Raw genomic sequence first — 16430 nt, 5'->3', positions numbered from 1 at the left:
CTAGCTCTACTAATGTAGTTCTTAGTATTCTACAATGTATAGTCTCTTCACTGCTGAAATTTCTCTCCTCACCTCTTTATACTATGTCAGTTCATTTGGCTGTACCACATTTACTTCACTTGTGATACCTGTATCGTACACTCCTGAAACTACTTTCTAAAACGTCTTGTAAATATGTGTATTGTTTTCATCTGTTATGTTAGGTCACTATACTGTATAATTTAGTGATACCCCTACTCTTACTTTACTGTTGTTACTAAGTATGTAACCCAGGCCGAGCCTGCAAATGGTCAGTGCTCTACCCTGGTAAGCAAAAATAAATAAATAAACCATGTGCAAAAAAAAAAAAAAATCAGGAGGGTTGTAGAAGCTTTACTAAAACATTGTATTCTAAAACGTTTTATGAGATGAAAAATATTTTAGGTTTCATCTAATTAATCAAGTAAGATTTAAAAGCACTCTGGAATATATGGCAGAGTTGTGTAGACTCAACAACTAGTGTGTGTTTAGTTAAGGGCTGGAAAATTTATTATGAGGTTGAACTATGTATGGGATATGTCATAAAACTACAAAAGAGATTGTTCCCTAAAGAAAGTAATAAACTTCACTAAACATAAGACATTCCTCCAGATTCAGTAAACTTCTGTGCAGGAGTAGCTTATTCCTGCAAGGAAGGGACCGTTCCAATGCAGCACGGCAGTGCGCCATGCATATTCATGAAGGCGTGCTGCCATGCTGTAATACAGACACAATACACATGCCTCCTGCACACCAGAATTGCCATACTGCAATTTAAATAGAGTGATCACTTGTAACCCCCCAACCCATCAGGGTAAGAAATCTGGACAAAGCCATAAGGGGCAATCATCCCTATAAACCCAGAAAGTTGATAGAATAACAGGTTTACCATTAGCATGAATTTTCGGCAGGGTATGAAGTAAATAACGCATACCCGCAACCCATCAGACTAAGAAATTTGGACAAAGCCATAAGGGACAATTGTCCCTACAAACCCAGAACATTGATAGAATAATAGGTTTAGCATTAGCATGGATATTCTGAAGAGCACGAAGTAAAACACACAACAAATTTTTTTTCACATGTGCAATAAAATGTAAGCGTAGCTGCGTGGGTGTGCCCATTGCTTAGCTATGCTTAGCCCAGCTGAAAAGGCATGATAAGTTAAATAGCAATAGACATTCACCATAAACATAAGTGAAATAGTGTAGTGGTTAGAGCATATGGCTTGCATGTCATTATTCATGGTTCGAGTCTCACAAAAGTCGTTTTCATTTTGTAAGTGTAAACATTGCAATTTTAATTTATTTACATATTTATGTAGGAAGTAACATATTTCTCAACCAGAGTAATGTATTAGGCCCAGATGTGAGGTGTCAATGTAATAAAGTAGTGAAACCCCCATATAAACACAAATGTCCAATACAATATAATCACACAAGAATAAATGTAATTACAGCACATTGGGGGATGTCAGGGAAGGTAAACAAATTTATATTATACAATGAATGATGAATCAATCCCATACAGGTGGTAGTCCAATAAAATAAAATAAAACATAAGCAATGTTAAGTATTGCACAGCTACTCTGACCGGGTGTAAGCATTGTGTACATATGAATGCTAAGCAATGAGTAGCCCAGCTAAGTGGATTTGCCCATTGGTAAGCAGTACTGAACCTGCCCCTTTAAGCACTGCCAACCTTAGCTAAGCAGGTTTGCCCATAGCTTAGCTTAGCTCACCATATTCAAAACCATCCAATCATGGGAATGGGTGGGAAATTGGCCATATTTAAACCCCGCAGGCAGGAATACAGCTCATAACTGGTTGCAGCTCCCCATTGTAGGCAGTATGGCAGGTGTTGGAGAGGGCATGCACTTTTGGGTGCAGCCCTGGGACATAGAGGAGTCCAAGGTCATGGTAGGATGCCTGGTAAAAAAACATTATGTGAGGCTGCTGCAGGACCAGTACCCGTGCTCCCAATATAAAGCAGAAGCCTGGGAAAGTCTTGCCCATGATCTCACCAGTGCCACTGGTATCCCTCAGACTGGTAAGCAGGTCTGGCACCACTATGCCGACTTGAAACGGAGGAAGAGGGAGCTCTTGGAACAGTGGGTCCAAGAAGCAAGACAGAGGGGTGATGTACCAGCAGTGTGTAAGTATTTATAGCAATAACTGTTTACCAAAGTCCAACCTGTGTATGTGATGGATAGGTATGCCTAAAGGTATCTCTATTTTCATTATAGCTCCAGCTATGTGGGTGAGAACTAGGAAGCCCATGCCAGTAGGTTGCAAAGGCTGCATCACGAGGCTGGTGAGTAACAATCCTGCTTGCAGTAGTCATACCAAATAAATATAAAGGAGTAGAATGTCACCTGGCAGTATAAAAAATGTATATGGTCTGTACTGAATAAATCAGAAAAATATGACAGTAATAGTCCCATATAGGTCATATTTAAATAAAACTGCAACTTCCTGGCAATAAAGTTCTAAATCCTGGACTGGTTGTATTTACTCTGGTATTGTATGGCTTGACATGTTGCATTCACCAAGATCTGATATCTGAATAGTAATGTTGTGTTAACCACTGTTTCCCTCACTGTGCTGCATAAAAAAGTATGTCTAGGAATGTCTGTACAGGAATGTTGTAATTACAATGTCAGATTGTGCAACAAAGACAGACTTAGACAGAAAACACTGAAGGAAGAGCCAGCAGTTTCTCAATAGTTCACTCTGATGAAACACAAATTGTTGTATTTTTAGCAGACACAGCCATGGTTCAAACCACGGGAGTGGTAGTAAGCTGCATGGGCAGCAACAACACTATCTGTACTACTGTGTGGCAATGGGTACTGCAATAGGAGTATGTGGCCTCGGAATGCTGTACCCTACAGATAAATGGACATGCACACATACACACACTTTCCAGAACTTAATGGGTATCCCATGCCTATTGACCCATTTGTACAACACTGTTGTGCTGGTACTGCAAGGCTTGTGTAGCTGGTAGGGAGATGTTATATCCCATACAGCAGCAGCCACAACTGACTATGGCAATGGGTGTTGCAGTGGTTGTGAAGGCCCTCATGGAATTTCCAAGTACAGGTGAACTACCACACAGCCACTGCTATCCTCAGTAATGCACACGTACACATGTGTCAGTACTGGGGTGCATCGCTGCAGGTGGTCATAGCTGTGTACCTACCTATTGTCCATGGAGAGATGGGTTGTGTAGAGGATGTGTGTACAGTTGTATCCTGCCACCTGCCATGTGGCAGCAGGCAATCTATCAACAGACACCACTGCGATGACCCTCAGGGTGAGAGTGACATGCATCAGCGAATCCTCTGGGTGCCTCCTGCACATGGCCACTGAGGTGATCAAGATGACATGTATGCAACATGTATTACATCACATGGTTAGTGTATGTGATGGAGACCTGTACCCAAGCATGTTCTGTTGACTTTGGTAGTGTAGTGGAGGTACCTGTGGCATGTGGTGCATACAGAGTGCTGTCTCCTATATGTGCCAGATCTTACACAGCTAGGCAGATATGTCAGTGTCAATCAAGCATAGGTTGCCTGTACATATCCCAGCTGGATACCTGCCATCTGTACATCTGTACAGGGACTGACAGTCATCAGCTTGGCAAGTAGCTATGCAGTAGGATGAATGTGGTGACAGTTAGACATTTGACAACAATATGTATGCCATAACTACATGTTGGAAGCCCTCACTAACATGTGCTGTACAGATGGTAGTCTACAGTTACATTCCATATGTCGGATCAGTATTCAGTAGGGGATATATACTGTGACACAGCTTGCACACCAGGGACACAACAGGGAGGCTTCAGAGTCCAGCTATGCCTGCAGGTGTGCCTGTTGTCAGTACTACATTTAGCACTCTACTCTTACCTGGGAAAGTACTGTCAACAGTAGTACCACCATGATACAGTACATGCCAATGTGACAGCATGTACCCTGGGCTACTACCCCTATATGTAACACAGTCATATGGATAACAGTGCTGTACAGGCCTCATATACTTGTGTGTCCCAGACATGACACTCACACCCCTTGCTACTGTACTGACAGCACATACACTTATTATAGGTGTCATTACCCTGCTATGTTATCGGACTGGGTGGTGAGAACTGGTTACCAGGGCTAAGCCATGCTTAGTAGGTATCAACATTGCTCCAATATAATAGCTATGCTGATTTGTGCACTGGTAAGAGAAGCCTACACTGTGTAAGTGCCCTTACATTTACCCATAGCTTAGCACTGCTTAGCTTCACACAAACCTGTGCAAATGCACTTAAAGCTTCTGCCTCCCCTTGCATTTGAATAGACTCCCCTTGCATGATAAATAGTGATAGTCTCTGTCTGCCTTCAAATATAGCTTACACAATTGGATGGCTGCCATAAAATACACTTCTCAACTTACAGACTGTGTCCTCCTTGAAAAAGTCAGTAAACCCTCAGGATGGTTATTAGAAAGGCATGCATGGCTTCTGGTCTAATAGTCTTGTATTTCCTATGATTCCTATGATTGTGTACATATGTGACTACTATTGTTTGGGAAAGGGTAGACAAGAAAGATCAGACTATGCTGGAACTCAATTCTAGAGCTGCAGGTGACAGCTAACAACAATAATAAACTTGCCTTCGCTGAAAAGATGTAGTTTTTGGCAAATGCATACAAGCCTTAGTTAGTGAGTTGGGTACACTGAAGAAAAGTCAAAGACTGAAGAACAATCAAATGTTAGCCCAATATTCCATTGTGGTGCCCTATGCTCTTAGACCAAAAGGAGGAATTAAATTACAGGAGCCAGTAATCTCAATAAAATACAGCTTAGTTAAACGTAATACCCAATATAAAAAGGAGGAGTGTTTCAACATAGTTAGCAATATCTAAAGTATGAAGCTCACTTACTATATAAATACAGAATGTGAGCATGAAACAAAAAATAATAGGTAACTTTGTTTTATGCTTGAGAAATTCCCCCTGCATCCCCCATTTCAGGACCATTTTAGCTAGATTCACCCTCCAAGCATAGGTGCCCCTTTTCAGGGATGATGTGGGAGCATTGCCTGATTAAGTAACATACTGAGTTGAGAAAATCAAACCCAGGATTACAAAATTACCCCTGGATTCACTATCCTTCCATGCAGGACTAGCTTAGTCCTGCATGGAAGTGGCCGTTTAGGAGCAGGATGGCAGTGCACCAGGTATATTAATGAAGGCGCGCTGCCTGAGCTCTAAATCCTACATGGAGCATATAAGAGTGCAGGGAGGGTGTCTGAGAGCAGAGCTTTCAGAATATACACTCCCCTGCAATGAAAAACAGCAGATAAGTCCTAAAAGAATGAGCAAGACCGCTCATACATGTATGCAAACCCCCAGCAACATCCCCCCACGTGTACAAGAACAATAGTTAAAACAACAAATATAAAGATTTTTATTTTATGAAAGAGATTAAATTTAACTGTAGGTGTGTGGGTTTGCCCATCACTTAGCTACGGTTAATGCAGCTTAAATGGCAGAAAAGGATAAAAAGCAAGATATATGCAAATGTATCAGTCCAGCAATAGTGTAGTGGGCAGAGCATTTGCCTTGTAAGCAGTCATTCCTGGTTCGAGTCTCACTGCAGCACATTCCATTTTCCATCACTTTATGACCGCTAGTTTTAGTTACATAACCTACTAAATAACATATATTTGTGAACTGGAGTACTGCATTAAATGCAGATGTGAGCTGTGAGTGTCATAATGTTGCAAAGTCCACAGATAATCACATGTGCCCCATACACTATATGTACACAGGAATCAGGGATACAAATGGAAGGTAAAATGTGTAATGAATGATAACTCCATACAGCTTCCAAATCCCCCACCTTCCCAAGAACCATTAGACATTACTGTCTAAATTAGTGCAGTGGTAAGTGGGACTAAGCACTAGTAAGCAAGTGTAAGCACTATTAAGCAGTAGTAAGTGGGAGTAAGCATATGTAAGCACTCGTAAGCAAGTTTAAGCCCATTTACACAGGGGTAAGCAATGCACACATTAAGCAATTATTGAAGCTAACTCTCTGTAAGCATATTTAACCAAAGGTTAGCATAGCTTACCCTCATGCAAACCCATGCAAACCCGCTTACATGGGCTTAAAAGTGTCTTAATCACTCTCTATGCAACAGCCGCTGTTCTGGCTAGAAACAAAATTTGCAGGTCTTGAATCCAGGACCCTGTACACAATAGTCACAGCAGTTAACCACTAAGCCATCACAGCAGTATATACAATTGAGGTATCACCAAACAAATCCTCACTATAGGAAAATCAAACTGAACATGTGAAAGGAATCTATATACAATCTTATGTTGTATAACCTACTACATAACATAAATATATGAACTGGAGTACTGCAGTAAGCCCAGATGTGAGGTGTAATTGTAATAAAGTGTTGAAGTCCCCTAATAAACATAAGGACCCCATGCAGTGTACATACACATGAATCATGGATACCAAACACATATATAACATGTAATGAATACTAAATCAATGCCAAAAAGCAAATTTCATGCAAATTCAATATTAAGCAATGCTAAGCATTGCACAGCCCAGCTTAGTAGGTGTAAGCAATGTGTAGGCCAGCTAAATCAGTTTGCCCATTGGTATACCCCTTTAAACAATGCCAACCTTAGGTAATAAGGTCTGCCCATAGCTTAGCCTTTTCAAAACTGTCTAATTATGACAAAGTGCAGGAAATCAGCCCTATTTCAACCCAACAGGCGGAATACATCTCATAACTGGTTGTAGCTTCCCCTTGCAGGCACTATGTCTGGAATGGGAGAGGGTGTGCACTTTCGGGCACAGTGCTGGGGCATCCAGGATTCCAGAGTCATGGCAGGGCTCCTTGTCAAAGACCATGAGCAGAGACTGCTGCAGGGCCAGTACCAGGGTTCCCAATATAAAGCGGAAACATGGGACCATCTTGCCCATGACCTCACCAGTGCCACTGGTATACCCCGAACTGGTGAGCAGGTCAGGCATCACTATGCCGACCTGAAGTGGCAAAAGGGGGATGTCTTGGATCTGTGAATCCAAGAGGCTAGGAGGACAGGGGAGGTCTCAGCCATGTGTAAGTATCATTCCACTACATGTTTAATAATTGCCAGTTCATGTATATTATGGATAGGTATGGCTAAATATTCCTCTTATGTCCTTCACAGTGGCAAGTGAGCAGGCTGTGAACCAGGAGGCCCATGGATGTCGTTTGGAGAGGTTGCGATGCGAGGCAGGTTAGGAATACTCTTGCATGTACTGTCACAGGAAATAAATCTAAAAGTATTAGTAAGTTAATTGCCTGTATAAAACCTGTATTGTTTAAGGCAAGTACCACATACACCAGAGAATATGGCAGGAAGAGTCTCATATAGGTTGTATGTAAATAAAAGCATAATAGCCTGACAATAAAGGTGTAACTGCTGGACTGCATGTGTTTACTCTGGTATCATATGGTAATGTAGATTTGCAATCACTTAATAGTACTGTTGTATTAAGCACTGTTACCCACACTGTGCAACATAAATAAAATATGTAGGAATGTCTGTATATGATTGGTGTAATCCCTAGAGGTCATCAACTGAGAGAGACATGGACAGAAAACAGTGGAAAAACAGACAACAACATCCAAATAGCACATGCAACTGAGATGTGCACTGTTGCATTTTTAGCACACACAGCCATAGTTCGAATCCTGGGAGTGGTAGTAGTCTGCATACAGAGTCATACCCCACAACTGTACAGATATGTCCAGAATGTCCACTAAATTGTCCCATGTCTAGTAAATCGGCCCATATCTGCTGCCTTCCACTCTGTCCCCCTGGGAAATCAGTGGGATGATCCCAGAGGTATAGGCAGCAAACAAGAACTAAAACTGATTGCCACACATCTGTAACAACAAACCTGTCACTCTAGCAACTCTCCAAACTGTTATGAAAGTAATAAGCCAAGTATGTCACATCTACACCCCCATGTTGTCAAGCTGTGACCAGAGTGTGTACAGTAACAGATTGAGATGGATGTGCATAATACTAATATGGAGTCTGGTAATTTGTGTGGCAACATTCAGGTAGTGCTAACAAACATTGCTCCCACAGGTCCATCAGATATGAACACAGTGTCTGGAAATAAAAGATTGATACCCCATCCGGTACTGTTTACTCTGGTATTGTATGGCATTGTGAGTGTTGCAGTTGCTCTGAATAATAAGGTATCAGTCATCACTGTCACGCACACTGCACTACATAATATAACTGTCTAGGAAATCCTGTATAAGAGTGTTGTAAGTCACTAAAGGTTGAAGAGGGCAATAGTCTAAATGTGGCCCGGTTCACCTGCATGTGGTCAAGACATGGCCAGAGTCTGTGCAAAAAGAGATGGACGGGTATGTGCATAACATCAACCTGGAATCTGGGAGTATGTGTAGAAACAGTTAGTGTCAACAAACAATTCCTCCACAGGTATATCAGGTAAGAGGTGTATACTGCAGGTAAAACCAGTTCATGTATATAGTTGTCGACAGCCATACCACTGTCCAAAGTAAGGTAATAGGGTAGTGTACTAATACTTGTAAGGTACAGATAACAGCAGTGACTAGGAAAGTAATGCAAACTACAGGGATATACTAGTTGTTAATTGACATCTTTCTCTCCCCCCACCATATCTGCAACAATAAACTAAATACCCAACTCAGTTGGTATGTGCTGACTTAACTGTAATGTTGGGACATATGTCCTATTGTTTGATAATTACTTAAGTCTGTTTCTATGCATGTGCTATGTTGAAATACTCCAACATTGATGGCATGGTGCCATCAATGTACCTGCATGCTGCTGTAATTACCACTGTGGTCCCAGATATGCATGTGTTCTGTTCGCTGTACAACTGTTCCATATTTGGTGTCTGGGTTAATGGGAATATCTATGCATGCTGCTATACCTAATCCTGGAATGTGTTGACTATTACTAACCCACATATGTTGATAAAACATAAACACCATAGCACATATGGGAGTGCGGGTTCCAGCAGACCCACCTGTCCCACCTCAACTGGCCGTGGCACTGGGTACCAGCAAATCTGGGGCCCAAGCTGGGACTTCCTTGTCTGTTGGTCCTGCACCACCTTTGGGTGGAACTGCCTCAGGGGATGGGACAGGAACCTGTCACACATCACAAAGTCCGGGTTGTGGTGTGTAGCAAACTCAACCAGCAGTTTGGAGATCTGCTACACCAGATCGAGGGCCATGTGTCATGACTACAGGGTCAGCCTGGCTCTCTGGCTCAGCCCCCAGCACAGCCACCTTTGGGGCTGTGAAGGTGCAGTGGGGACTGCCCATTGGTGGGGACCTCAGTCCCACTGTTTCCACTAGGTAACTCAAAGGCTTCTGATTTCCCAACATCCCTCCCCATCAAGGTGTTTACCCCCACATGTGTCATATGCTGCCCCTGTATGCATCTTGTTTGTCTTGTTTGTTAACCTACCCAACCTACCTCCCCAAATATACCTACTATCCCTTCCCAACATCCAACTCTCACCTGAAAAAAAAAGGCAATTTGTTCCCCCAAAAAATCTCGCCCCATACATAGCTATCCATTTCACACACATTTGCACTGGACACATGTAATGCGATCTAATTGGCATCACAAAATATTAGTGTTGTCCTCAGCCCTCTCTCAGGGGTTTGAGTGTCCTAATCTACTTCCAAATTCAGTGTATATGCACAGCTGTTGCTGTAGAAGAATTGGGCAGCTATGGACCTTCCCTACACCAATCCTGCACATCCCTAGCTATTTTTCCTTCAGTCTTTCCCTAGTTGTGCCCCCTTTTCACCACTTTCCTATCAACCCTTTTTTCTTTTCTTTTAAAGAAATTAGCGTGGGCATAAGCGGGAGTAAGCACTTTTAAGCAGCAGTTAGCGGGTTTAAGCCTGTTTGCACTGGGGTAAGCAATGCCTACACACGCTAAATCAGTATAAGAAACTGTAACGGGAAGTTAGCAGTGCTTATCTCCACGCAAACCCATGCAAACCCGCTTACAACTGCTTAAAAGTGCCTTCATCACTCTGTATCCACATGGCCCTTGTTCTGCCCAGCAACAAAATAAGTAGCCTCTGCAAGGCTCGAACCCAAGACTCTACACACCATAGCCAAAGTGATTTACTACTAAGCCATATGAGATATGCATACCCTTGATGTTTTCACAAACATATCATCCAGCACAGTCATTCAACAGTACAGGAAATGTATTTAAACATGTAGATGTATGTGTGTGTGTCTATATTTATTTATAAATAGATATATCATATCTATATATGTAGATATATATATATATATATATATATATATATATATATATATATATATATATATACATATATGTATATAAGCATATATATATATATATATATATATATATATATATATATACATATGCATACATCTATAGATATATATGTCGACATATATGTGTCTATATACATATATATATATATATATATATATATATATATATATATATATATATATATATATATATACAGCAATATATATATATATATATATATATATATATATATATATATATATATATATATGTGTATAAACCAGTCCCTTAGCAAAAAATAGGAAGGAGAAAGAAAGTCTGTGTAGAAGACGCTGTTATATGGCTGACCAGCAAGCTACATTTCCGTCACACTTCAAAACATAAAGGAAACTTCAATTACTTGCTCCAACAGCAAAATATTAGTTCTCAAATACCTGCTAATTTGTTTTTAGATCTTACACATACCAATGTCCAAAGTAGAAGGCAGAGCTTATAAAGCTGTTGTAATGGCTTCCAGTAATAGTATTATATTCAACTTCCACAAATACATATTAACCCAACCTGAACCTGCTACTATGGGTCTCAATTCTGGTTGGTACAAGTTCTTATGTACCTTGGGTAGTTCTCAATTCTGGTTGGTACAAGTTCTTTTTATTGACTTTTTATTGATTTTACCTCAACCCATTTATTTTATTTGCTAACCAGTAATTGTTTACATTTACAATTATTTACATTCATCTTTATATATATTCATACTTCAATATTTATATTCACACATACATAGTTACATAATATGCAAGTTAATACATTACATGTTTATTTATTTGCACTTACGCAGTCATAGTAGACGTGTTTATATTAATGGTTCTATATATACGTCCCAATTTTGTATGCATATACACGTTTATGTGTACATATTGTTGCAACATATACATACACACAATCACATACATATACTATAGCTTTATGCCTATTTGATACATCTCATAGTGTTCATATATATATACATTTTTAAGTATGTATGTAGTTCATGCTCATATATATATATATTTTCATATCATGTCATATTTTTCTTTTTTACTCTATATATTTTCACATATATTCACACATACTCACCATATATATATATATATATTTTATGCATGTCCATATTACTAATGAATTTGACTCAGTTAATGTGCGCATAAAATATATTATATTAAATTTTATTTCATTCCATACACATTATATTTATATTTTATCTCCTTGCATATACTGTTATTTTAACTCTTTTAGAGTATATAAATTATTATTTCAATATTGTAGGATGTTTGGTTAATATGTATGATGTTAGACGCATCAGATAGGTTTAGTATAAAAGATGCGTATAACTTTAAATCTAACTCTAACTTTAACTCTAAATTAATGAAACAATTTAATGAGTTAATTGGAAAGGGATTGTGATGTCACATCCTTTGCCTTTTTAAATCTTTTGGTGTTCCTTACATACTGTTTGTCTGATGAAGCGGGGTTGAATCCACCGCGAAAGCGCTCACTTAATATACAATAAAATCCTTAATTTTATCCTGAATGCTGGTATTTGCAACGCTTGGAAAGAGGTTTATAAGAAACTGTGAACTTTTATATACTTGGAAGTTGGAAGTTGTATATCATGCAGTTGTTGGAAGCTAACACAACAGCTTTGTAAGTTTCATTTTGGATGCTGATATCTGTAAATGCTTTGAAAAAGTCCACAGGAAGCTGCAAATTTGTATATTTGTGGAAGTTGAATATAACACTATTACTGGAAGCCATTACAACAGCGTTATAAGCTCTGCCTTCTACTTTGGTCATTGGTATGTGTAAGGTCTAAAAACAAATTATCAGGTATTTGAGAACTAATATTTTGCTGTTGGAGCAAGTAATTGAAGTTTCCTTTATGTTTTGAAGTGTGACGGAAATGTAGCTTGCTGGTAAGCCATATAACAGCGTCTTCTACACAGACTTTCTTTCTCCTTCCTATTTTTTGCTAAGGGACTGGTTTATTCATACTTTTTTGGTGAACATCGGATTTCTTGATATATATATATATATATATATATATATATATATATATATATATATGTAAGCATAAATATATATATCTATATATGTATATATCTGTAGACATAAAAGACAACATAACAAAAACATATATGACACATGCACCATTAATGGGGGTGAGGGGGCCCAAGCAACATATGTCTTGTACATATAGATACCCCCCAACAGTCAAACACAACTGCCCTGCAGTACAATACCAACTGTTGCAAAACCCATAACCAGGATCTGACACAACATGGGCACAAGATGTTAACAGTACTCCATCGCACCTGTATGATGTCAGGCTGGTATCAGTAACATATGCTGTACAGTCTGGCTACCATAGGGAATGTACAATGGGGAAGCAATCAACATTCCTAAGATACATATGCACAGACAGATATATGCAGATACATAGGTTTACCTTTATAATGCCGATCGCAACATGGTTGACCCCGCTTTTGCGAACACCGAAGTGCGAAAGTCCCAGATGACCCATGGTAGCACTGGTGTGGAGGTGTGATGCAGCCGGGAATGTCGAAAGTCGACATTTATTCAACCTTTGAAAAGTTTTGCGGTTCTGAGTTTGCGGAAATGGTTCGATGATGTGGTCGGTCGCTCATATGTGTTCGACGATCTAAAGGTAAACCGATACATATATATATATATATATATATATATATATATATATATATATATATATATATATATGTAACTACACATACACACACACAGATATGTATAGGAAGATACATACGTAGAGGGTGCACACAATATGGGACAGCCACTATGCCTACAGTTGCCACCTTAGCAAATGGACACTGTATGAGCCACCCATACAAATGACTATTGTTGCCTGCAACATATACCCACAGAGAGGTCAAAGGATATAACACCACACACAGGTTTGCATACATGAGAATGCTTTATTTGTGTACTATTACAGTTGTATATGCCATGTCATATAGCTGTTTAGACTCTGAAATACATATAAACAGACTAATGCAACTGTCAAACAGATAAATTAATACAGTATTCTGGAAAGGTTTACATATGTTGCTGTCCAGGACAAGGCCTTCATGTAGTACAACAGTAAAGACAGACTGGCCACATGATAACAATCAATCAACAGTAAGCAATGCAGATGTATAGTCTAGCAGCCACTATCTACACACTGTACACAATCACTAGGGGGTAAAGACCTCAGTTGACACAATGGGATGTATCTGTAACATAACAAGGCATAACTGAAACCATCACAATCACACTGACAAACAGAACAGTCTGTATGGCAGGAAGCAGTAGGTCTGCATTTACCCAAGGTGAATTGTATGGTAATGTACATCCATATACCTTAAGGCAGCTTACTCCTGATACCCCCACATGTTGTAACAGCCAAGGTTAGTTATGGTGCACCCTCCATAGACTGACATATAGGACCATATACCACTGTTACATACATTGGCCTGTAGACTGCATAAGGGCACATGTGCATTGTGTAGATGAAACCCACACATATATGGACCCAACCCCACAATATATGTGGGGGCCACAACAGCAGTGGAATGATGGCAGGAATGGCAGCGTGACATACTCACAGCCCACTACGTAACAACCCCTGACAGCATGTCATATGGACAAAGCCTGGTATGTAGGCAGAGGACAGAGGCTGGAACACAGGCCCATACATGAAATAGTGTTGTCATACACTAAGCAAGTCACTGGTATCACAGGATAGTCTGCAACATACCCTTAGTCAGGAATATGAAGTTAGAAACACAAATGGATGTAGCTGTGTACTGATAGCACTCAACACACACACTGCCAGTGATATATATGACACAAGACCTGTGTGTTGGACAGACAAAACATAACAGGCACACCTCTGGCCATCAAGTGGATAGGCCCACAGTTGACAGCTATGCCGGCAGATTGCATTCCATGTTAAACTAGTATGTACACACAAACCCTGTAACACTGGTGCTATACAATGCATACAGCACCACTCACACTCTGTCTTTAGTTCTGGAACCTCATACAAATATGTAGCTGGCCTGAGTGTGCAAGTTCTCTTGTAAGAGGTATTGCTACCTGCTGTCTGTGACACTGCTGCCCACACACAGGAAGGATGTCCACTATACAGGAAAGGTAAAGGGACCATGCCCTCATGATGTAGTGATTTATAGTAGTGGGTTTCCATGACAGTGGTAAATGGAAGTAATACACAGCATGCTGCAAAATTGGAGCAGAGGCCATCACCTGATCATGTGCATCACCTACAAAAGTCATGCTGCAATCTATTCAAAGCAGTTCAATCCATTTACTGGAGAGAGAGAGAAAGAAAGTGGAATTGAATGTTAAACACACAAACCATCTAACAAACTAAGAAAGAAAGCCGGCTAAAGGCCAAGCCAAAGGAGAACAAAAAAAAATACTTACAAGGACACTATCCAGAACAGACCTCATTCCCACAACAGGTATGTGAAGTATATATGCATCTAATTGACTATAGTACTTGGTCCATAATAATGGGATATATGATGTGGAATGATTTATATGTGCCATCAGGTGTTGTTGTAATGATATTCAGCTGAACAACTACTAAGGACAATAGAGTCTGTCCCTGTGGGTAGTGGGCCATACCCATCAACTGTGCAGAGCAGCATTGACTGATAAGATGTAAGCCATCATAGTGTGTGTTGTATAATGGGAAGCATGTATATTACTGTGGCCAATAGCTGATGGTGGAAGTAATGCCATAATGATGGACACATGGGTTCCACAGCCCATCACTTTCAGGATACTCAGGTTAACCTGAATTGTAGCATACTGGAATGCCATAGGTGTGTAATAGGGTTACCTGCAATCTGGCTCTGCATATACCCCTCCTAATGTTAGGCTGTTGCCATATGTGGCACCTGTCTGTGTTGTAGCAAGGCAGAACTGTGCAACTGTGCAGGAAGGTGTTTTGAAATTGTGGACCTGATGTCTGAATATACCCCATATATAGGTACGTATATGTGTGTGTGTGTGTGTGTGTGTGTGTGTGTGTGTGTGTGTGTGTGTGTGTGTATATATATATATATATATATATATATATATATATAATATACATATACATGTATGTCCACAGATATACAGATACCCATATGTAGACATATATATATATATAAACACATATATACAACACCATGTGCACATATATCGATATATATCTATATGCACATGTCTACATATATACAAACACACACATATATTTATGTAAAAACATGTCCCCTATATTACCACCACAGTGCTGCATGCTATGTGCGAGGGAAGAGCACACATAGCAATGCACACACATATATACAGCTGTCATTGTGTGCAACATGGATGGATATGTCACATGTGAACCCCTTGTTGGGACCACATTGCCCTTGTCTGTGAAGTAGGGAATAGGAATATGGGGACGTATGGCAGGTATAGTTGTGGAGGTGGTCCACCTACAGAGGTGGTATGTGACACATGTGGTGGGTAAACACCCTGGATGGTGTGTGTGGTCTGAGATATGGAAGCCCCATGGGCCCCAATATGGACACAATGGGAACAAGCCACCCACCCACTGCTACTCACAGCAGCAGTCCATATCCCAAAGGTGCCTGGCCTAGAAGCTGAGCAGGAGGAGCATGTGGACCCTGTGAATGTGTACTGGGTGCCTCAAGGTGATGTAGCACATCCCACATGTGTCTGTGGAGCCTGCTATGGAACAGACCTTGGACCTGACCTCGGGGGACAAGATCATGTCTGTGTGTACCCCTGGAGGGGACAACACCCCCTGAGGTGGTTCCACCTTAAGGTAGTGCTGGCCAGTACATGAGGAGGCCCCAGGGTGGGTCCCACATGTGATGTGGCCTGGTAACATAGGCAGATGAGTTTGGAGAGGTGGTTCTGCTGGCAAATATTCCCTAAACATGTATTGTGTCACT

This window comes from Protopterus annectens, chromosome 7.part0, assembly GCF_019279795.1.
Source record: "Protopterus annectens isolate FY-2018-M chromosome 7.part0, PAN1.0, whole genome shotgun sequence".
NCBI lineage: Eukaryota > Metazoa > Chordata > Ceratodontiformes > Protopteridae > Protopterus > Protopterus annectens.
Note: the sequence above shows the minus strand (reverse complement) of the source record.